This window comes from Protopterus annectens, chromosome 2.part0 (genome assembly GCF_019279795.1).
Source record: "Protopterus annectens isolate FY-2018-M chromosome 2.part0, PAN1.0, whole genome shotgun sequence".
NCBI lineage: Eukaryota > Metazoa > Chordata > Ceratodontiformes > Protopteridae > Protopterus > Protopterus annectens.
Window position 1 is genome coordinate 707,009,416 of NC_056728.1, and position 22,560 is coordinate 707,031,975.

The 22,560-nt window shown below is 42.2% G+C and overlaps 1 protein-coding gene across 1 annotated transcript in view; it reads right to left on the reverse strand.

The window, feature by feature from the left end:
* ECPAS (Ecm29 proteasome adaptor and scaffold) overlaps nucleotides 1–22,560 on the reverse strand; it is a 2,158,898-nt gene that overhangs the window by 284,173 nt on the left and 1,852,165 nt on the right. The gene's annotated exons all lie outside the window — the stretch shown is intronic.

Sequence of the window (22,560 nt, forward strand, 5' to 3'; positions counted from 1 at the left end):
CTTAACATCCTCTAGCAGAGACTGGATCCTCAGCCAAACGTGTCTTTTAATTACAAACCTCACATAAACAGATGCCTTGAAAAATGCACCTACACCATCATAAGCATATTTAAGTAGCATGCCTGCCCTCCTGAATGGCTGCCTGGATGAGATTAAATTTTGCCTTCTAGTCCCTTCGGGGACTCTCAACCCTTAAACAGATGAGTCTGACAAATAATGGCCCAGACAGCAAGGAGTACTGCAGTAGACCTTCTCCCCAAAGCTGTCCAAAACTCTACTCTCTTGGTAACTGGGAACTGTGTTCTTTGCTCGCCCCCCTCCAACATCTACAGACACCAAAGCAATCAGGCACTGGATTCCTTTACAGAAATGTAGAAAGATCCTGGACCTTATAAAGACAATCAGGCTTCCTTGGGATGGATGGGGGTTCTGGCAGCATGGTTCCAGGGACACCATTAAAAGAGTCCACAAAAGCCTGATAAACTAGAGGAACTGCAAGAGTTTTCAGATTGTCTAGGCCAAATGTTTCAATATATTTTCTGGGCCACTTGAGACCTCATTAAATTCCCATTTTAAATGGTCACTCAGTAAGCCAAAGGTCTCTCTAAATGAGATATCTTTTGGTGGACAGCCAGAACACTGGGTGTACTCATTATCTGAATCACATCTCAGAAGGAGAAAAAATGAGATTTGCAAGTTAGGTCATCCTTCTTCTCTGACTCAATGGGAGCTTGATCTTTCCTCTGGGGAAAGTTGCCTCCTTTTCCTCCTCCTACACAATGCAAAAAGTGCACAGTTGGTCTGGCATGGATTGCTAGGTATGAAAATAGGAAAATGGATCCTTGACCAGATTCTGTTAAATGGTGGACATGGACATTTCAGGAGCTATGACTTCTGGCTGACAGCTAGTGTCCTCAAATAAGCTGCTCTGGACATTCTTTGAAACCATGGATAATATGGATACCCTCCTCTCCCATGGATAAGTAAAACCAGATATTGGATACTAGCAACTTGGAACTGGTGTCCAGACCAACAGATCCTTTGGCCCAGGAGGGCATGCACACATTGATGATGGCATGGTGTTCCACAGAGGAGCAAAGAAGCAATACAAGAGGCTGTAGGAACAGCAGGTTTCAGGTCATGGGGGGGGGTGCTGCACAACCACCTCCATGGGACTAATTGCTCTCAGGTCTAGGGAGATGAATTAGGACAGTGTCTTTGTCTCAAACTCACTTTTCTTTCTCCCAAAGAGCTATTTTTTCCATATGCTTTTTACATTTTTGATGTCCTGAAATGGACAATAGCAGTGGTTTTTCCAATTTTGCATGCAGCCTTCTGTGAAAGGGTATCCAGCTTCTTTTTGTCAATATAAGCCTCCAGAATATTTTCCTTTCTTTCCAGAGTTTTCCTGTTAAATCCCTCACAGATGCTACATGTTGGATCCAAACAAAAACACAGAAGTGAAAATCCCTACATGGAATTTACTGCATCATGTACACTTATCTTTTTCTGAGGAGGACATGCCAAGCTTGGGGCTAAGCCTCAAGTCATAATCCCTCCTCCAACAAAACCCAAAACAAAACAAAAAAACAAAGAAAAACAATAACATTTCTGGAACAGTCAGTAAAAAGAAAATGGTTTTCCCCAATAGAGTGCTTATTTGGAGGTTTGCAGGCAACAAACCACCAAAAAACAGAGCACAGTGCCCAGATTAGGAGCAGCAGTCTGAGAAAAAAGAACGGATGACAGCACAGGCTGCGTCTCCCTTACACCAAAGATGTGGTGATATCACTGGGACAGGAAAAGTCAGCTCAGGTGGGGTAAGTGGGGTAGAAAGCTCTGGAAGTCAAGCTGGAATTTAAACCTCATCTTCGGCTGAGTTCCCCAAAGGTCATTACTTCAACAGTGATCCATACAAGGCACATTACTGTTATATCTGACAGCAAGGACATTACTTGGTGGCTCTAAGTGGGAAGAGTCCCAAGCACCATTAACACCTTGCACCCCGGAAAACAGGAGGTGAAAGCTAAAGGTGAATGCTAGAAGTCTAAGACGAAAACAATGAGAGGCTCCAAGTTTGCTGCAGCAGTGTAAGCACCTAAAAACAGAGTTCTGGGCAGTAAACAATTTAAATTAACAAGTGCCTGCAAACTACAGTACATTGTTAAGAAAAACTGTCAACTAAAGAGTCTAAGACATCCAGAAGACTGATAAGGAAAAGAAAAAGTGAAGCAAAATGGAGAAAAACTGTAAAAACTCAGAGAGACTGAAAACAGTGGAGCAGAGATGGGAAAAGCAGATGGCAGCAGAAGGAGAAAACTCTTCAGTAACCCTAGAAAGACTGACTAAATGCATTCTGAGAACTTTATGATAAGTGGTTCAACTTAGGAACATATAGAGACAAATAACAGAAAGCTGCAAAAAACAGATGATGCTTTAACCAAGTATTCAGAGAAAAATGGAAAGGAAAGAAAAGGTGTTGGAACAACAATTAAAACAAATGGTACAGAGATAGGTCTGAACTCAAGTATACGGTACTAATAGAAAATACATGAAGGATTGTAAAGACTTCACAAAAAATGCCTCGACAAATGGACTGGACATAGAGTAAATATTCCCAATGTATGTGTGATAAAGCAGCCAAAACCTACACTTATTAAACTGTAGACATATCAGCTAAATGAGGAAATTATTTCTATTTTCTGGAGGAATGGAGGAGGGTATCTGCCTGTATCCAGTCTTTACCAGTTATTTGCGAGTAAATCTGTCTACTTGACTACAGTCTCTAGGAAAAGTGGAATAAACAGTGGAAAGTATTCGCAAGTGGGGGGTTATACAGGTTGAATCTGGGACCCCTAATCTTCCGAACCCTTGGCTATGTGGTTAATCCTAGATCTAAGGATTTTGTGCAAGAGGATCCTCACCACTGTACCAGATCTTGTCCTTAGTCCTTACCACCAGAAAAAAAGACAACATAGTCCTCAATCGTTTAAACTCTTTATTGGTAAATGAGTGCTTAGATGACTGAAGAAAAGTGGTTTACAGCTCTACATTTATTGTACAAAAAGTGGGTGTGTACCAGGCTAGAAACTCCCATTGGACAGAGGGGGCAGATAAGGGGAGGGTTAACACTTTATTCTGAATGCCCGTGATATCATGGGAGATCTGCCTTGGTGTGCATGAGGGTGGAGTTACATAGGAGTGCTCTTTCGTAAAGTGATTTATTAAAAATCCACTTTTACACTAACACATCCAACTAAAAACATAGTTAAAACATCAATACAGGTTTCATAGGATATTTATAAACCTTATCTCTTTTTTTTTTTTTGTTTTCAAGAAACTTATTAACAAGATTTAAGTTATTAACTGAACATACAAAAGACGGATCCTGTATGTGAGCCTATCTAAGATATACTGCGCGTTCGGGTTACATTTGTCAGATTTGCCAACATTATAACAGATTTTAAAGAGATTGTAAAGAAAAAGGGAATTGTAGTATTCCCAAAGAGCACTGTTACACATTTTCCTAGGGTGGAAATTAGAATTGGATCACATGGGGATTTCGCCAGCCTGTTTTGAGATGACCTGTGTGGGAATAAAAAGATGATATAGCCGTGTAGGCCTTTTTAAACCGGAAAGTCTGTGTTAGCTCATGAAACTGTTTAACTGGGAGAGTGGGGGGTGGGAGCACCATCTAAGAACTAGATTAGTTATTGATCCTGTGCGTGCTTCATGGCTTTAGCAATAATGATAAATAATGTTACATTGAGGTAAGGCTTCCCAACTGAATCTGTTTGGATATTTAAACCAGCATCCAAAATGAATTTTCCACTCCTACACCTTGAAGAACGCTAATGAACCAGTGTTGTTAAAATCTGGGGAAGGGGGAGAGGAACGAAGGGGGAATGTCTTAATGTAGCTGTTTTAAACCATATTTTCAAAAATGTAGAGAAATGAATTACACTTATGTGTTAAAACTAGATTCACTCGCTCTTTTGGGCCTGCTGAGTGAAGGCGGATCGCCCACTTGGATTAGTGAGCAGATGATGTCACCCCACAAGTGCGGGTGGTGAATTTCCTAAAAGAAAGAGTTATGACATGAAAAGTTACCAAACTCCAAGCAGTTACATTTATCCATGCATCCAGAGATACTCCTGCCATTATCATGGACCAGCATTTCTCACAACTTCTTTAGCCAGCCTGATTGATCTGGGAATCTTCAGACAGTATAAGAATTGTCTTGTGCTATCTGACAATCATCAAATACTCAAACAGCACAACACAGTGTGTGAGAGATGTACATGTAAAATATCCTTGGGAGGCAAAAATCTCACACTCAGCAAACTTAAGACACCAAAATCATTAGCAGTACACCACACATCACACCTCCCCAATGCCAGCATAATACTCAGAATCCATCGTATGCTGAGGTTCTAAAGATTAACAAAACACAGGCACAAAGCGCACACACAGCATATTAAGCCTGCTTCCTCACATAACACAAGGAGCCCCAAAGTCACAGATACTGAGCCTGTAAGGTGGGTACTCACCCAACCCAACACTCTTGTTACAGGTGACTCCATTATAAGACATACAGATGTGCCTCTTACCAGGCTGAGCAAGGTAACAGTGATGGTTAGTTGCTTGTCTGGTGTCAAGATCCATCAGATCATGCATGCACTCAAGTCCTTGAACAGCAAATACCAGTAGGACTCTGTTATAGAGCATGCTTGTGTCAATGACTTGAGGTGTGCTTCCCTGGATTATATGAAGACCGATATGATGGAGCTCTCAGACTGTGTGTCCAAGGCGAGTATGAACCTAGCATAGAGCAGCATTCTACCTTCTCCGAGGATGATGCCAAGATATAAGCAAAATATAATTAACTTCAGCATTTGGCTTAATTTTTGGTATCAGTTAAAGGAGGTCCAATATTTGTCAGACTAAGAGGATTAAAGACTACGCTGCTTTGCCGGGGATCATCTGCATTTGTCCCCTCTAGGATTTTGATTACTTGCAAAGACATTGTTCACCCTCATAGTACCTTTTTTATGCACTGCAACCTGATAAACCTACCAATGTAATGAAACAAGCAAAAGAAATATGAAGGGGTTACTGATCAATGTTAGGAGCTTGAAGAGGAAACGACTCCCTACACAAGCCCTTCTCACCCTAGAGGACACTGACATGCCCTGGAACAATTAGTCAGAGTACCCAGTGGAGGGAATAACATCTTTGATCTTGTTCTTACTAATATGGGAGCATCTTTCACCAATCCTTTGTGTATCTTTCATCACTTGTTAGGTCTAACCAGAAAGCAGTTTCCTTTGAAACAAAGCAGAAACTAGCGATCCCTTCCACCCAAGGTACGTTTAGAAATTTCTTTAAGACAAACTACTTACTCCTAATTGATATGCTAGCAAGCTTCAAATCCCCACCAAACCCAGTTAACTCCATTGAACGAATAAATATGTACACCAGCACACTATATCAGTGTATAAATAGCTGCATAGCTGCATCTGCACCCCACAGAAACAAGTGTAGGGCAAACCCCAGAAACAACTCCACATGGTGGAACCATAACATCAACAAACATTATAATACAAGGAAAGGAAATTTGATCAAAGGTAAGATGAGTAATTCTCAGAATATTAGAGCCCTCATCATTGAAATAAACCCAGGAACTTAATAAAATCCACCAAAGCCAAGTCTGAGGCTAAAATATCTACCCAAACCAAACACAATCACAAAGCATTTTTTAGTGGTTTCTAATCTCAAAAGTACAATGCAGAAATACGTTGAAATGATTGTGAACAATGTTACCTAAACTGAGGGTGAAGGTAAAGTGAACCTACTGGTCAATAAATTTAGCTCTAACATTACTCCCTCTCTCCTCTCTCCGCCTGTGCCTCAAGACATACCTGAAACTGGCTCACATTGCTATTGCACAAGACCAAGCCCTAAAACTATCAAAAACTAAAAATACTGCATCAATGGGTCCTGACAATATCACTGGATACATCTTAAACAACACGTAGCATGATTTAGCCAGACTTCTAAGAACACTGTTCAATTTCAGCCTTTCTACAGGTTTTGTACCAAGCAAATGGAGAACAGCTACAGTTACTCCTCTGCAAAAGGGAGGACCTTCCACTGACCTAGACAATTACGGACTCATAAGTCTGACTACCCTTGCATGCAAAGCTATGGAAAGCATCATCATGGAATTAATCAATAAGGACAGAGGGAACCTCCAAACATTGGACATGTCTCAGTTTGGATTCATCAAGGGCAGGTCATGCTTACTCGACCTGGGGAAGTTTTTTGCAAAGGTCAGCAAAGCAATGGATGAAGGAAAAATAGTACACACTGCATACCTTGACCTGGCCAAAGCTTTTGACACAATTCCCCACTCAGGCATAGTGGAAAAGCTAAACAAACCGGGAATAAACCCTATGTCACCCTCTGGATTAACAACTGTCTCACAGATAGGACGCAGACAATCAGAACAGTGGATTGACTCCACAAAGAGACCAGTCACCAGTGGAGTCCCGCAGGGTTCTGTGCTGGGACCTCTTACGTTTGGCATCCACTTTTCTGAAGAAAAAGCTAATATCAAAGGCTCTGGCTGACTAAGTTTTCAGATGACTGCAAGGTAGGAGCAGTCAATAAATCCCCAAATGACTTAACCATCCTGCAGGAAGGTTTGTCTCAAATAAACTGGTGCCAAAATCATGGACTGAAACAAAATGCCAAAAGATGCATTATTGTGCCCTTTGGGAAGTCATCTACACCACGGGACTACCACATTAACAATACAACCCTATGAGGTCACCCAGTTGTTTACGATTTGGGAACCTATGTAGACAGTGACCTAACATTTGTCTGTTGCTGTAAAAAAAAAAGTCTTTCTATATTGCACAGCTTATAAACAAAGGGATTGTGTCTAGATCTAGGGATATCACTGTCCCCCTTGCTCAGTCCTCATTAGGCCCGTCATTGAATATAATGCCCTTTTTGGCATGTATCTGTCCAGACACATGCAACAGGAAAGCCCTCAGAGATACCTTACTAAAAGGATACAAAGTCTAAACAATATGTCCTACATGGAACAACTCAAATGTCACTGTACTCAGTATCCTACAAACTACTAAGAGGTCACCCGTGTCAGGCATGCATGGCATCCTTTGACTCCTTACTGATGGATTTACTGCACATCACCAAGTCAAATGACAGCAGAAATACTTGGTCTAGGGATCTACAATTCTTCTGCAACATCGACAGAATGGTTTGGAGGGACAGTTATAACTTGCAGATGATACTGCTGTTGTGGAACAGATTCCTCATCCACATAAAACAAAGTTTATCCATGTCCATATTTCAAGTACAACCTAGATCTATGGATGGGAAACAGAAAAGTTACACCAGGACTGACACCTGTACTACTAATGAACAGATGCAGCTCCTAAATGCTTTATCCCAAGCACGGTCCCTTCAAATTATCTAAGGTATAACCCCAATTATTCTCATTAGGTGTAAAATATAACTATCGACCACAGGATGGGTAAGGCCAATCTATAATTAAATGCAGTAGGTTATTTTGAGCAGAAAATAAGAAATTGGCTAAGCTTAAAATGGCCTGCAAGGGCAGCTAGCCTAGTACTTACCTATGAACCTATAATAAGTAGAGTATACAAGGCAATACTAGACTTGAGAAAGCAAAATAGTAGAGAGGTGATGATACCATGGAATGAATGATTAAAGAACAATATTACAAATGAGCACTGGAAAGAAATCTCTTAATCATACATATGAAACTAAAATGAAGAAAACTTTAAAATTTCTACAGAGAAATGTTTACACAAATATGGAATACCCCTGTGAGACCTGGAAAAACTGTTCCTGCAAAATGAATTATTTAGGAGATTGGGTTAAAAATGATTTTGTTATGGCAGCTAAGGATATGTGGGAAGAGAATAAACAAAACATAATACAATCACTGCGAAACTGAGAGCTCTGTTTTATGGGTATGGATAGCAAGATACAAGCAGTGAAAATGTTCTTAGTCCCTTAGGTTTTATACACAGGCTGGGCATATTTTTCTCAACCATAGGATCAGTTGTGGATAGCAATTAATAAAAAGTTGAAAAATGTTATCTTGGAGGGGAACAGGGAAGAGTCAAGTGGGATAAAGATGATCCTCTCAATAGAACAAAGTAGTCTGGGATTACCTTATAAGAAGGGATATTTGAGAGCTACACAGTTAGGGCTCCTATACATAGCATAAGCAGAAAACTGTAATTCAGAGTGGAAAGGGATGATGATGAAACAGGGAGAAGCTCAAAATATAAAGAGAGATTCGGATTTTGGATGCAGATCCTTAAGGAGAAAAACAATATGCATACAGAATATTATATCTATAATGCAGCAAAAAGTATTCTAAGAAGTAAGCCAACTGGGAATGCAGAAAGGACAGTCTGCCAATAGGGATGACTGCAATTAGGGGTACAAAGAATAGACAAGAGTGTGCTGGAATGTACTGGAGAAAACTGGCAAAGGAACCAAGGTATCGGGAGCAAATAGTTAAAAAGAGAAAGGTAACAGAATGGGAAGAGGCCAAGAATTTATTAGGATTGCATGCTACAGACTCTGCCTTCCCTATCAACGATTGATATAGACAAAGAGAAAAGAATGGGGGGGGGGGTCTACGTGAAAGACCAGCACTGGTAGAGTCTTTAGCTGGATCTAGAACAGAAATGCACAAAAAGCGCATTGTCATCCCTTTTGGTAAAAACTATGTACCTATGAACTACCACATAGGTGGTAGTCTACTTAACACCAAAAGTGTGATGAGACCTTGGGACATAGGTGGACAGTAGTCTCTTCTATGATAACCACATTGCCACAGTAGTCAGGAAATCCTTCTGCGTGGCACACCTCATCACAAAAGGTTTCTCATCCAGGAAAAAAGAGGTCAATGTTCCCCTCTACTCATCACTCATTAGACCCATTATAGAGTACAATGCCCCTTTTGGTATTTACCTCACAAGACATCTACAACAACTGCAAAGGCTGCAGAAATACCTCACAAAAAGGATTACCGGCCTCACACAGATGCCCTACACAGACTGTCTCAAAAAACTGCAGCTGTACTCCACTGCATATCGTCTACTCAGAGGCGATCTCTGCCTAACACACAAAGCTATGTCAAACTCAGAGCTTTTGGACATGCTCCACTTAAAGAAATCCCAAGCTACACGATCTAGGGACCTAAACCTTGTCACCACAATAAACAGAACAAGCTAGAGGGACAGATTCCTTTCCCAGAAACTTCCCATACTCTGAAACAAACTACCTATTTATATCAAGCAAAGCTCCTCATTAGCACTCTTCAAAAAAATCTTGATGATTGGATGGGAGATGGGAAATTCACCCTGGGGATCCCTTCTGTGGCTCTGCTCGACAGTGGCACAGGAAAATAATTTTCTTGGGTGGCGAAAGCCAGGGTACCTTTTGGCTAGGCTTATATAGGCCCTAGGGCCAATAGCCTAGTACCTACCTGTGAACCTAAGTTGCTGTTAAAAATGGATAATTAGTAAAGCATATAAAATACTGCATGATAACTATAGGAATCAATAGGAAGAAGTTAGAAGGATTGGGAAGAGAGATTAGATAAGCAATTCACAAAGAAACAACAGGAGGCTATATGTATGGCTCCCAAATATGCAACAAAGCCTAGAAGATTTAGGGCTTTTGCTTGAAAGTGTTTGCATAGGTATTCTTATATCCCAAGCAGAGCTCAAAAAAGGTTTCCTCAGGTAGACTGCACATGCTGAAGGTGTGATGGGGAAGAAAGAGTAACTGGAAAAAAGAAGTTATGTACTCACCATAACGTTCCATCTGAGTAGTTCTACTTCATTTGTCTTCAACCTGTGGGTCTTCGGATCTGTATCTGATCCAACATGGCTGCATTTTCCAGTTATGGCACTGAGCTTCATGCTCCTCCCCTTACCCATAATGCCCCCCATCTTCCTTTTCCTCTCAGAGCGAGTTTGCTGCTTAATATGCATCATACACCCGACCCAATGATACCATATCACCAGGATAACCAATAGAAAACTCCCTTAGTCTGGACAGAACCAAGGATCTCAACAATAACCATCTGACAAGAGAGAAAGAAAGATTATCATCTGAATGATAAGGTTGGGGGAAGGAGGAGGGAATGACTGAAGACAAATGAAGTAGAACTACTCAGATGGAACATTATACCGAGTACATAACTTCTTTATCTGAAGTAGTTTACTTCACTTGATCTTTAACCTGTAGGACAGAGTCCCCAGCTACCAAACTCTTGGGTGGCCCTCATGGAAGGATGTTCCAGAGTACCGCTGAGCCAAAGGATATCTACTCCTAGAAACAATATCTAATTTATAATGCAAAATAAAGGTATGAAATGAGGCCCAAGTGGCAGCCGAACAAATATCATCCAAAGATACCCTGGACCAAAAAGCCGCTGATGTAGCCATAGATTGGGTCAAATGAGCTTTCACTTTCCCTGGCAGAGGCAGGCTACTCTCCAAATAGGCTCGGCCAATACATTGGGAAATCCGGCGAGCAACTGTCACTTTTGACACTGGTTTACCTAAGAAGGGCTTGGCATAAGACACAAAAAGTTGGATCAGATTTTCTGAAGGATTTAGTCCTGCACAGGTAAATTCTCACTTGTCTATGCACATCCAATAAATGTAACCTATATTCCCCTTTGTTCTGGTAGTTAGGAAAAAAGACTGGCAAGTTAGTGGTCTGATTAATATTGGCTTTGGAAGCTACCTTAGGGAGGAAAGATGGGTTGGTGCGAAGCAACACCCTATCTTTATGAAAAATCACGTAGGGCATTTTGATTGAGAGAGCCTGAAGCTCCGACACCCTTCTGGCGGACATGATGGTGACCAAGAAGGCAGTTTTCCAAGTCAGAAACTGCAAATCCACTGAAGCTGTAGGCTCAAAGGGGTGTAGAAACCAATGCCTGCAACAGTAAGGTAAGGTCCCATGGAGGGACAGGATCCTTTACTAGGGGGTCTAAGAAGAAAAGCACCTTTAAAGTTTAGAGGAAGCCAATGAAGACATATTTACCCCCACGTGAAAATTAGAAATGGCTGCCAGTTGGACTTTAACCATAGAGGAACTGGTGCCCTGTTGAAAAATGCTAGCCAGGGGATCCCTCAGGGATGAGAGAGAAGATCCAGAACCGGATCCAAAGTCCATGGTGGGACAACTAGATGAGACATGAGTAAGGGAAACCAAACCTGTCGCGGCCAGAATGAGGCAATGAGGATCACAGTGCTTCCCCAGCCTTCGCGCTTTCTGCAGAAACTTTTACATCAGGGGAAGAGGAGGATATGCATAAAGAAGACTGGGAGGACAAGCATGAATCAGAGTGTCTCTGGGGGTTTCCCCAGGCGGAGGGTTCAGAGCAAAACACTTGCTGCATTTTGCAATGGAAGGAGATGTGAAGAGATCGCAGCAAGGACGACCCCACTTTTGAAAGATCTGTTCTGCTACTGAAGGATTCAGAGACCACTCGTAAGGCATCAAGACAGATCTGCTGAGCCTATCCGCTAGAATGTTGGACTGTCCCGGAATGTGCGCTGCCACCAGAAAACGGCCGGTGGAGATCACCCATTCCCACACTCTCATGGCTTCTTGACACAGGGGATAAGATCTGATTCCCCCTTGTTTGTTAATATACCAGACCACTGACAAGTTGTCCTTCTGAATTGCAATAGTTCCTAGAGGAAGATGAGCATGAAGGGTCTGCAACGCAAGGAGAACCGCTCACATCTCTAGAACAGGGATGTGCAGAAAGGTCGCGGAAGGGGAGATCGTGCCTTGGACTGTCCTTCCTGAGCAATGCCCCCCCCTAATAAGAATGTGTCTGTGGTCACCGTGGTCTTGGGAAAGGCAGGTTGGAACAGATGTCCCTTGAGAGGATCTGGAGACTGAATCTACCACCAAAGGGTGTCCCTGCACGCTCTCGAGATTCTCACTGGAAAGGACAAGGGGAGATCTAACAGGGACCACTGAAGCCCAAGTGTCCACTGCAGCACTCTCATACGAAGACATGCCATTGGAAGAATACTGATCGTGGCCGCCATAGACCCCAGTGCTCTTAACACTGCCTCGGCTGTCCGTAAATGGGTCTGAAGAATGTGTAAGATGTGTAACCTCAGATTGTGTATCCTGTCTAATGTAAGGAACACCCTCGTTTGTAATGTGTCCAGCCATGCCCCGATGAAATCCAAATCCCGAGCTGGAAATAGAGCAGATTTGTTCATGTTGATCATGATGCCCAACTTGCTGACTAGATGAAGGAAGGAGTCCCTGGCTTGACAAAATAGATGCTCCGAAAGGGCAGTAAAGAGCCAATCATCCAGGTATGGAAAGCTCTGAATACCCTGAAGCCTCAGGTGAGCCGCTACTACTGCCATTACCTTGAACACCCGGGGGGCTGTGGTGAGACCAAAGGGAAGGGCTCGAAATTGATGACTGGCTCCCAGCCAGAAGCAAAGGAACTGCCAGGAGTACCTGTCCATATTGATGTGACAGTGCACGTGACAGTACACGTCCTGGAGATCAATCGAGCACATCCAGTCTCTGGCCTGCAGATAGGGCAGGATAGATTGAATCATGACCATCTGGAATTTTGTCTTGGTTACCGACAGGTTCAATTTGGACAGATCCAAGATTGGTTTGAGGTCCCCCATCTTTTTCGACACTAAAAAGAACCTGGAATAAACTCCGGATTTAGACTGGTCTAGGGGGACCGGTTGGATGACTCTCTTCCTTAGCAGTGAATCTATTTGTACTGCTGCCTCCTCCCGCTGTGCGGGTGGGACATCCGGCTGAGCTTTGTTGGATGGGGGAGGTTCTTGGAATAGAACGGAATATCCTCTAGATATGATCCACAACACCCATTGATCTGTAGTTATGGACTCCCATGCTAAAGGGTGTAGTGACAGATGACCCCCGATTGCCTCCAGAGAAGGTCAGTTAGGCAACCCCTCAGAGCTGCTGCCCGGGTTTATCCAAGAAGGGTTCTCGGGACCTGAAATTCTTAGGACCCCCTCTGCCTCTAGGGAGGCATCTGTCAAATCCCACTCTGCCTCTGGAGGAAGGCGAGTCTTGAGCATCCCGGGAGAATGCCTGAAATTTGCGGAACCACATCTTCTTTGGGCCTCGCTGGTTCCAGGAAAAGGACCTTTGAGATGGAGAGAAGCGGATCCCAATGGCAGACAGTGTCTTCCCATCCTTTTCGCTCTGGACTAAAGTCTTTGTCTGACCATCTTCCTGAACAGGGAAGAACCGTCTTAAGGGGAGTTGGTAAAAGACGCATTGAAGGGCTCCATAAATTGACATAAACAGAGCCAGGCATGATGCCTGATGGCAGAGCCTGTCCCCACTGCCTGTGCAGCTCCCTCTGTGGTGTGAGAGAGCAAATGCATGGACGTGTTGGCTACTACTTTTAGGGTGGCCATTTGTGCACTGAACGACTTCCTGTCCTCTGCCGACACCCTGGGGTCTTCTCCATGACTTCCTTAACAAGATCTCTCCGAAGTCAAATAACATGCACCATATAGTTCAGCACCCTTACAGAGAAGGTCACTGAAGCATAAACACACTTCGCAAAGTGATCCAATGCTTTCGACTCTCGGTCAGAAGGGTGGACCGTGGAGCACTCCTGAGCAAACTTCTTCTTGGTGGCCACCACCACCATCATAGCATCTACAGAGGACACCTTGTGCCAATGAAGCTTGTCCAAGGGGGGACTCAAAACCTTATCCGGCCACTTAGGGATTGGCTCTACGGTGTCCGGCTCCTTCCAAGCCCTAGATGTTATTAGTTTCACAAGTAGGTCAGCAGGAGGAGACACCCAAGAGGTAGATGGGCCCGTGCCGAATGCCTCCAAAAATACGGACTCGTCCGAGGTTGGCTTTGGGGTGGACCACCCTCCACTCTGGCAGAGGAGCTCCATGATGTCCCAAAAGGAGACATCCTCAGGGTGTGACCTTGGGGAGCCTTCCCCTTCAAACACGTGTCCTCCATGAGGGACTCTGGTGCAGAGTCCAAGTGTCTCCTTTTACGTATGTTTGCGGGGGCCTTCTCAGGGGGACTGTCTGGAGAGGCCCCATAAAGAGGCTGTTCTGAAGGCGGAACTTCCTGGGGCATTACGGGCATGGGCTGTCCCTGAGAGGGCAAGATGGCCGGAACCACACACAGAGCCAGGGGGGTCTGGACGGATTCAGAAGATGAGATAGTCTGAGTTCTCGTCCTGGTGAGAGCCCTCTCCACCACGTCAAAAGCAGAGGGGGAACATGCCTCCTGGGCTGAAAAGGCAGAAGCTGCTCCCCCTTGCCCCGACAGGGGAGTCGGAGTCGAGCCTGCTGGAGCCGAGATGCCGAGAGGAATGCTTCTCTCGGACAGGCTCGGAACAGAGATCACGCCCTCGGATCCAACCCCGAGGCTGCGGCTCCGAGAGCTCAGATCCAAAAACCGTTGGATCCAACAAACTCAAGGCTCCGGCCGGTGTCGAGATGCAGGGTACCATGAGTGCCGACCCCATGACTCCGATCGTCCTCAGATCCACAACTCTGAAACCATGGGTCAGATCGGAGAAGGAGTAATAGGATGAAACAAGGGTTGGAAGGGACCCGCTCCAGAGGGAGAAGGCCCCAGCAAGACCCCCATCTGTAGCTGAGTGCGGATAAACCTCCGCATCATCTTGTCCCTCTCTGCTTCCAAAAGGCTATGAGTGAAGCAGGAGGACACCACTGAAATCGGACAGGAGTGCCGGTGGGGGGGGGGCCTGACCGGGGACCGGCTTTGTTGTTCCTCGGGCTCAGGTGAAAACTTAGGGGAATCTGAGCCTAGGAGTCACAGGCCTGGTTACAGGCTTCACTTTAGGAGGCAGGCCGGCCTGCGACAAATGGTCGGGGGATCGCTCGCGAGGCCGGTCCTTCTTGACCTAAGCCTCTTCCCCGGACTTCTTGGCGGGAGTGCCAGTCCCAGAGGCCAGGGAAGAGGAAGACAAACCAGCAGCCACTGCTTTCTCCGCAGGGGAAGAGAGAACCGCAGTCCCAGAAGAAGAGGGCAACAGGACCGTAGGGATCAATTTGTCCCGCCTGTCCTTAAGTGCCCTGGGATTAAACCCAGTGCAAATAGGACAGGGGGACTGGAGGTGTTCATCCCCAAGCAGGCCATGCACAGAGTGTGGCCATCCACCGGGGAAAGCTTATGGCCACACCCTGTGAACTTTCTGAAACCAGGCTTCGAGGCATCTGCCATCCCTTCAGCCGTCACAGACACAAACACACATGCTCACGAGACGAAGAGAAGTAGAACGGAAAGTAAAGGAAAGCCTACTCTTTTTTTTTTTTTTTTTTTACTACTACTACCTAAATGAAGAACCTCGGGGAGGTACAGAAAAGTTCAAGAGACAGAAAAGTCAAGAGTAAGCTAAAAAGGAAAATACACTCTTACAAATGCTGAAAACACACTGGAGCTTGGTCCACGCTTGTGCACTCTCAGGCGGCAAACGAGATTTGAGGGGAGAAGGGAGATAGGGGGGCATTATGGGCAAGGGGAGGAGCAGGAACTAGGTGCCATAGCTGGAAAATGTAGCGGTGTCGGATCCGAAGACCCACAGGTTGAAGATCAAATGAAGTAAACTACTTCGGATCATATTTTTGAGGAGTGTAATGAGTTGGAAGACTTAAAAAATTTCGTGAGACTACTCTGTCAGAAATACTGGTAGAGCAAATTGGTGTAACTAATGAAATTTTTTTTTTTTTGTGATGCAGATCTGAATTGCATAGATATAGTAAGGCCTTGAAGAGTTTAATTCTGAAGGCTGCCAAAAAAGCAATTACTTGAAAATGGAAGTCAAAGTGTAAACCAAACATACTAGAAGTAGAGAATATAGTGACAGACATAAAATAATTGAAAGTGGGATCTTTAGAAAAGGATAGGATCCAATTCTATACAAAAAAAATGGAATTGTGGGAACAATACGTACTGAAAAATACTCCTCTGAATGGCCCCTGCGATCAAATAACTATATTCAACTCACTGTTCTTAAGCCAACTAAATCAGCAGGGTATTCTCACCCCATGGCTACAATATGGAACACTATGCCCACATTTAAAATAGTTTATACTTCTGATCATTTCTTGCTTCTTTTACCTATACCTTGCACTACTGTTATCACTACACAGTCCTCTAATGTTCTTTCTCCATTTTACTTCTTTCCTATCCATTCCCTACACTTTAGAAACAAACACACAGGCTTCTATCTTCTACTTTCCCTGTCCTGTAATTCCTCTCATGTCTCAACTCTGTACTATATATACTAAGGGCATTATAATAAACAAAAATCATTTAACTGTCAAGCAGAATCACACTGATCTGAATCATATAATTGCAAAGGCCACTTGTTTCATGTACATAGCGTCCTTAGTAATATCTAATGTCTATAATTAATCTGCAAGTATATTTCATCTAATATATGTAAAAATTAAGTGCTACCCATTCATGTACATTATTTCTTGTATGTGACAATGTTCATTGTTGCTCTGTAATAATCTAATATAAGCCAATATAATATGCCAATTGTCTCTGGAGCTTTTCTCCCCAGGCCTCCACTGAAAATGGGCACCCACCCAGTTGGACGTTCCCAGTAAATAAAGGTCATAAAAATAAATAACATGTTTTGGAGGAGGAATGAGGTTTAAGAAAAGGCAGGAATTGAATAAGCTATGTAATGTTCGATTGGCAATGACTGTATAGATAATTACATGTGAAATGCAATGTTTGCAACTGAAAATATATCAATATGGTTTGTTTTCATTTATATAGATGTATGCCTATATTATATACATGATAATTGAATAAAAATGTTTTTATTAAAAAAAAAAAAGAAAATGTTCCTGCAGATAAGCATATGTTGGAAATGTGAAGGTTCAGAATGAGGTTCTTGGGAGCACATAAATTCCAGGAATGTAAGAAGTTACTTCATTACAAAAATTACTTGAATAATATGCTGAGTATTACACTTGGAAGATAATATAACCTCAGTATCAAGATATTTTGTTGAGTTGGGATAAAATAATGTACTAAAGAAGTGAAAACATTACTATCTTTCTAGTACTGATAGTGGGTAAAAAAGATGGAAGTAGAAATTGGAAAACCAAACACAAACCATCAATACGATAGGTGAAAAAAGATTAAAGATATTAAAATATAGAACTATTAGAGATCAGAAACAGAACTACATAGTAAGAAAATGTACCGTATGGAAGGCTACATAGGAATTTGAGCTTGAAAAGGATGTTGACATAGAACAAAGCACTCAAGATCTATACCTCTTTAATAAAGTAGACTCCAATACAAAATGAGAAGTCACTGGTCCAATTAAAGACTTGTAGTACAGTGTAAATAAATGGTTACTAATCAATACCTATTCTCAAGTTAGATTATAAATATGTGTGTTTAACTATTTTTATTTTTGGTTAAGGAACAGTATTAAATAAAACACAGGACTAAGACTGAACATAACAGTTGCTTATGATACATGAATTTGCATGCTTAACAAGGACAAGTTATCACTAACTGAATGTAAGCACAGACTGCCCGACATGGTGCAGCTTTATTAGTACTGGATAAACATATGATTATAAAATGGTTATACCAGTAATCAGTGCCAAAGTAACAAGTGCACTATGCATGAGGTTTGCACAGTAAGATATTCTGAAAAAATATTAATAATAAAGTACCCGCATTGCTCAAAAAAAGACCTGAAGAACTTAAAGGAGGCACAACTCCTACAGTCATAATCCAAGGAATAAATAGAGCTTTGTAAAAGTTTGACTGATTAGCCATGCTATAAACGTCTGAAGTAGAAACATTCTAAAAGTAAGCACTGGATTTGACTATGCCTCTCATGGCATGGCCTTTAACAGAATAAATTTCCAATGGGAAAGTTGATGTTTAATGACAAAAGATAATGCAGTTGACAGTGCATTTGGACACAGCATGCCCCTCCCTTTCTACAGCCAAAATGACAATTATTCTGTTTTCTTGAATCTATACCCTCTCTTCTGCATCCTTCTGCACCAAGAAAGAAAACAGTGAGATGAATGGATTAAACAATGACAACTTGGACACACCTTTTGTGAGGGTATGTGGTACAGTCTTAAGACAGATCCAGTGCTTGTGAAAGAGTAAATACGGTTCCTTATAAATAGGAGCCTGAAGCTTTAAGATTCTAAGTGCAAATGCGATGGCGACAAAGAAAAACACATTATGTGAGATGAATTTAAAGCTTGCTGAAAACTACAGTTCCTGAAAAGTGGACTGGCTAGCCTATCACAAAGTTCCAAGCAGGCAAGCAGTTCTTCAAAAGAGGACGATGATGATCAGAATCCTGATAAGGAACTTCCTGACCAGCTGATGGCCAATGTCCAGAAACAGCTGACATGTATCCAAACAGTGGAAAAAGTACAACACAAATGATACATATGTCTGGAATTAAGTCAGGAGCACCTGACTGAATGGGACAGTAGAGAATACTTTTTTTGTCGACATAGGTAAATTCTTCCTTTTAGAAGAATAAACTGATAGGTGGAGGGCCCTCTAGAAGATTTGATTATTCTGACCTCTCAACCAGAAGGTCTGGTGAGATCAAAGGACTTGCATCAGGAACACTGCCTGACCAGGAATCCCCAAAAATGAGAACTTTCAAATCAGAGTTCTATTGTGTAGAGGGACAAAGTCTTAATTATGATCAGGCAACCTGAGTTTGGTCGGTGACTGGGGCACTGGAAATGAGCAATTAAAGCTGGCTTGCCCACCTGGGGGTGGGGAAGGTAGCTAGGCTCGCTACACCAACACTTAGCTAGGTCTATTATCAGTACATTCAGAAACTACCAGATGCAGGACCTTGACAGTGGCATGCACACCACCCAGCATACATTGCAACACTGAGTGAGGCATGTGTAGCAGTCTGCATATAAGGAGAGCAAAACTATAATTCAAAATTCATCAGCTGCCAAAAGGCTTAGGAGGTTAAAACAAAAAACTTTTGATGGCCACACAGCTGCTTTTTCCATGCCGGAGGGGAGAATGAATAATACAACTGGTCAAGAGAGATCTGCTAGCAGGCAGTGGAGAAAAAAAATAATGCATGTGTATACATACATATGTCTGTATGAGTCTATGACACACTACTGATGTGCACAAACATCAATTTACAAGACAATGATACTGGCATATTAAAAACTCGCTTACTAAAAATAAAGATCAAAACTACATTGATCACAAGAGGAAACAAACGGTTTCCTTTTGTGACTGGTCAATCAAAACCTGCAATTAACTTCAGACAGACTTTATCTGACCAGTGGTACTGTTAAGGAAAGAGTTTTTTGTAATGTAATGTGTAAGGCTGGGGTTATGATCAGGTTTAGGGTTAGCATACATGACTGAGATGTACCTTCCTTACTACCAATTTACTTATACATTGTTAGTTTATCTGCTTAGAATACCCTTGTAAATATTTGGATGTATGTATACTGTACTGTATTCTTGTCATAATCCTGTGTTCTTCCAATTAATAGATGCATTAATTTCAATGGCTAGATGTCATCTACTCCCAGGGTTGAAGGTCATGGTCCAACTGGATCAGTGTTCTACACAGTTAAATAAACAAATAAATAAAACAAATAAACAGGCAGGAATAGAACCAAATCTCATATTCTGAACCTAAAAAATGTACTGCCCTTTAATGAGTTGTGTAACTATCCAAATAGCTCTGTGAAGATGGTTTTGCCTTATAGCACAGACCCTACTGACAGAAGACTTAGTAGCTCTAAGATGCATCATCAGTGATACTGTTGAGAGCACACGGATACCTTCATGACAGCACTCTAAGACAGGACAAACATGGAGACACATTCCTCCCATGTGTACACATAGACAGCCTACATACCTACTACAGCTTCAACAGCTTTGCTCATGGATGACATGGACAGGATCAAAATTACAATGGGTGTGTCAGTAAACAAGGTGGTGGCACATGAGAACATACATGCAGAACAGTCACAGAGATGGAAAACCCCAGCAATGTTAGTGGCTCTGGTTTAAAGCAATGTTACCCAAGTACTTTAGCACCAGTGAGACGAGCGTCTACCAGATGTCTAACAGCTGACAACTGACAGCTTGACATGCACGTCCTGGTGAACATTCTTCACTTTGGACAACTGAAACTCAGCTACACCACGGAGAAAAAGGGTCTATATCACAAGACTGAAACTTCACTTAATCGAATAAGTAAAGCTTGCTCTTGTAAAATCGAAACCATAAAATGTCGAACAGCCGATTTAACCCAGGGAAACACTTCCCTTGGCCGTTATGTGGAGTATGCCCGTTTCTCCAATTTGGAGCGATCTCGGAGTTGGTATATTTAGGTAGGGGGTGTGTGGGGGGAACAGCCCCCACATCGAGGGGTGTGGGGGGCGAAGCCCCCCACTTGATTTCAGATGTAAAGTTTTTTTTTTTTGATTCGGCCAAGGGAAGTGTTTCCCTAGGTTGAATCGGAACATTTTTAGATGTCGATATTACAAGATCGCGTTTTAGTTATTCGATTAACTAAAGCTTTGATGTTGTAATATAGATGCAGGGAAAAAGAGGGCCTCAGGAGAAGACTATTCTGTTCAAACTGCTACCATTGAGTTCCAGCTGAGGGATTCATGGGATCACACTAAATTTCTTGAAGTCATTGGGTTTCTAATACCATGACAGGAATGGACCCCATTCCTCAGTCAAAGTAAGATTAAAGATCATGAAATAAGTATTGTTTCAGTCTTTGACATTATCCAGAAGTGCTGTTTGCAACACCCACAGTGTACCCAGTAATGACTCCTCCTGCAATTCATATGGAGTTACATGTATCAATAACATATCTAAGTACTATTGTCAATTCTTTTTTAAAGGACCCATTGCGCCTACTACTACTGGAACTGTCTGGGTATCCTTCTTCCACACTGCCCTTGTTTCTGCCTGCAAATTCTGGTATTTGTGTCTCTCTGTACATAAGACAGTGTAGTCATCAATGGATGCAGCAATTTCAATGATCAATTTCACTTAGGTCTTCTTTTCATGGAGTACTATATCTGGTTTTCTCACAGCTATTTTCTGAACTGTTGGTAGTGTGTGATCCCACGTGATATAACTTCATCATTCTCTATAATGCTTTGTGGCTCATGTTTCCAATGTTTTCTCTGCTCAGGTTTAGGGTTAGCATACATAAGTGAGGATGTACCTTACTTCAATATTATAATGTTTGTACAATCCCAATGCAACAGTCTTGCCACATTAGGACTTTTAGTGTGTAGTTCTGCTATTAGTATATCACAACCAACATCAAAATGTGCGACTGTTTCCAATTCTGTTTTACAAAACCTACATTTGTCTGTTTCACCCACATGTTCAATGGACTTTGTAAACAAATAAATGTGTACGTAGTCCACTGTGGGCTGCCAATATTGACCTAGCATCTTTTGGTTTAAATTCACCTCTTAACCATTCCTGCTTGTGATCCTGATCAACATGAAGTTGTTCCAAGAGTTTTCTGTACTTCCAACTATATTTATGCATTTTCCACATTTCTTGCCTTCTCATCTGATCCTTTACCTTGTATATTGTTTATTTTGTTTTTTGGCACATTAGTTGCTGTCTGCTTTTTATCTATTTCTGGTTTGATTTCCTTTCTTGCTAGACACCAATATGATTCTGCTAAACTAAGCAGGGAAGTCATCTTAGATGTATTGTCCTTATGCTGACTTTACTAAAGGAATTGTTAATCTATAAATAACTTATGTTTCTATGGAACCTATATCTCTGTATGATATTCTTATGTAATTTGTTTATGACATGCTATTGGAGCTTTTCTCCCCGGGCTTCCTCTGAAAAATGGATGTGTGTCCAGTCGGTTAACAAATATAAAATAAAAATAAAAAATGTTTTAAAACTTTGACTATGTTTGGGTCTTGCGACATCAGCAGATGTGTGCAGTCCTACAATTCAGATTGATACATGCCATCAGTTTCAAGGAGGCCCATCAGTTTCAAGGAGGCCCATACCTCCCCTTCAGAAGGGGGAACATATAGTCTTTGTATACACTGATTTTTATAAATCATTTGATAAGCATGAAGCATCCTTCCTGTTTTCCTGTCTAACCGATCAAACACCTTTTGGGGCCAGTCAATCACTCAGGAAGAGCAAACTGGTTTATAACCTGGACCTTTTTCCTAGATATCAGTGCTGTTTTCAGTATTAATTTTAGTCTTCTAAAATATTCCTAAGTTTTATTCACATTTGTTCAAGTTATGATCCTTCATCAATTCCAAAATATTTATACACTCCCTCTTGCTCAAGTTTTCTTTTATATCGCACTCCTGTCCCAGGCTGCAGTTTTCCTGCCTTAAGAGTTGCTTTTGCACATTTATCAAG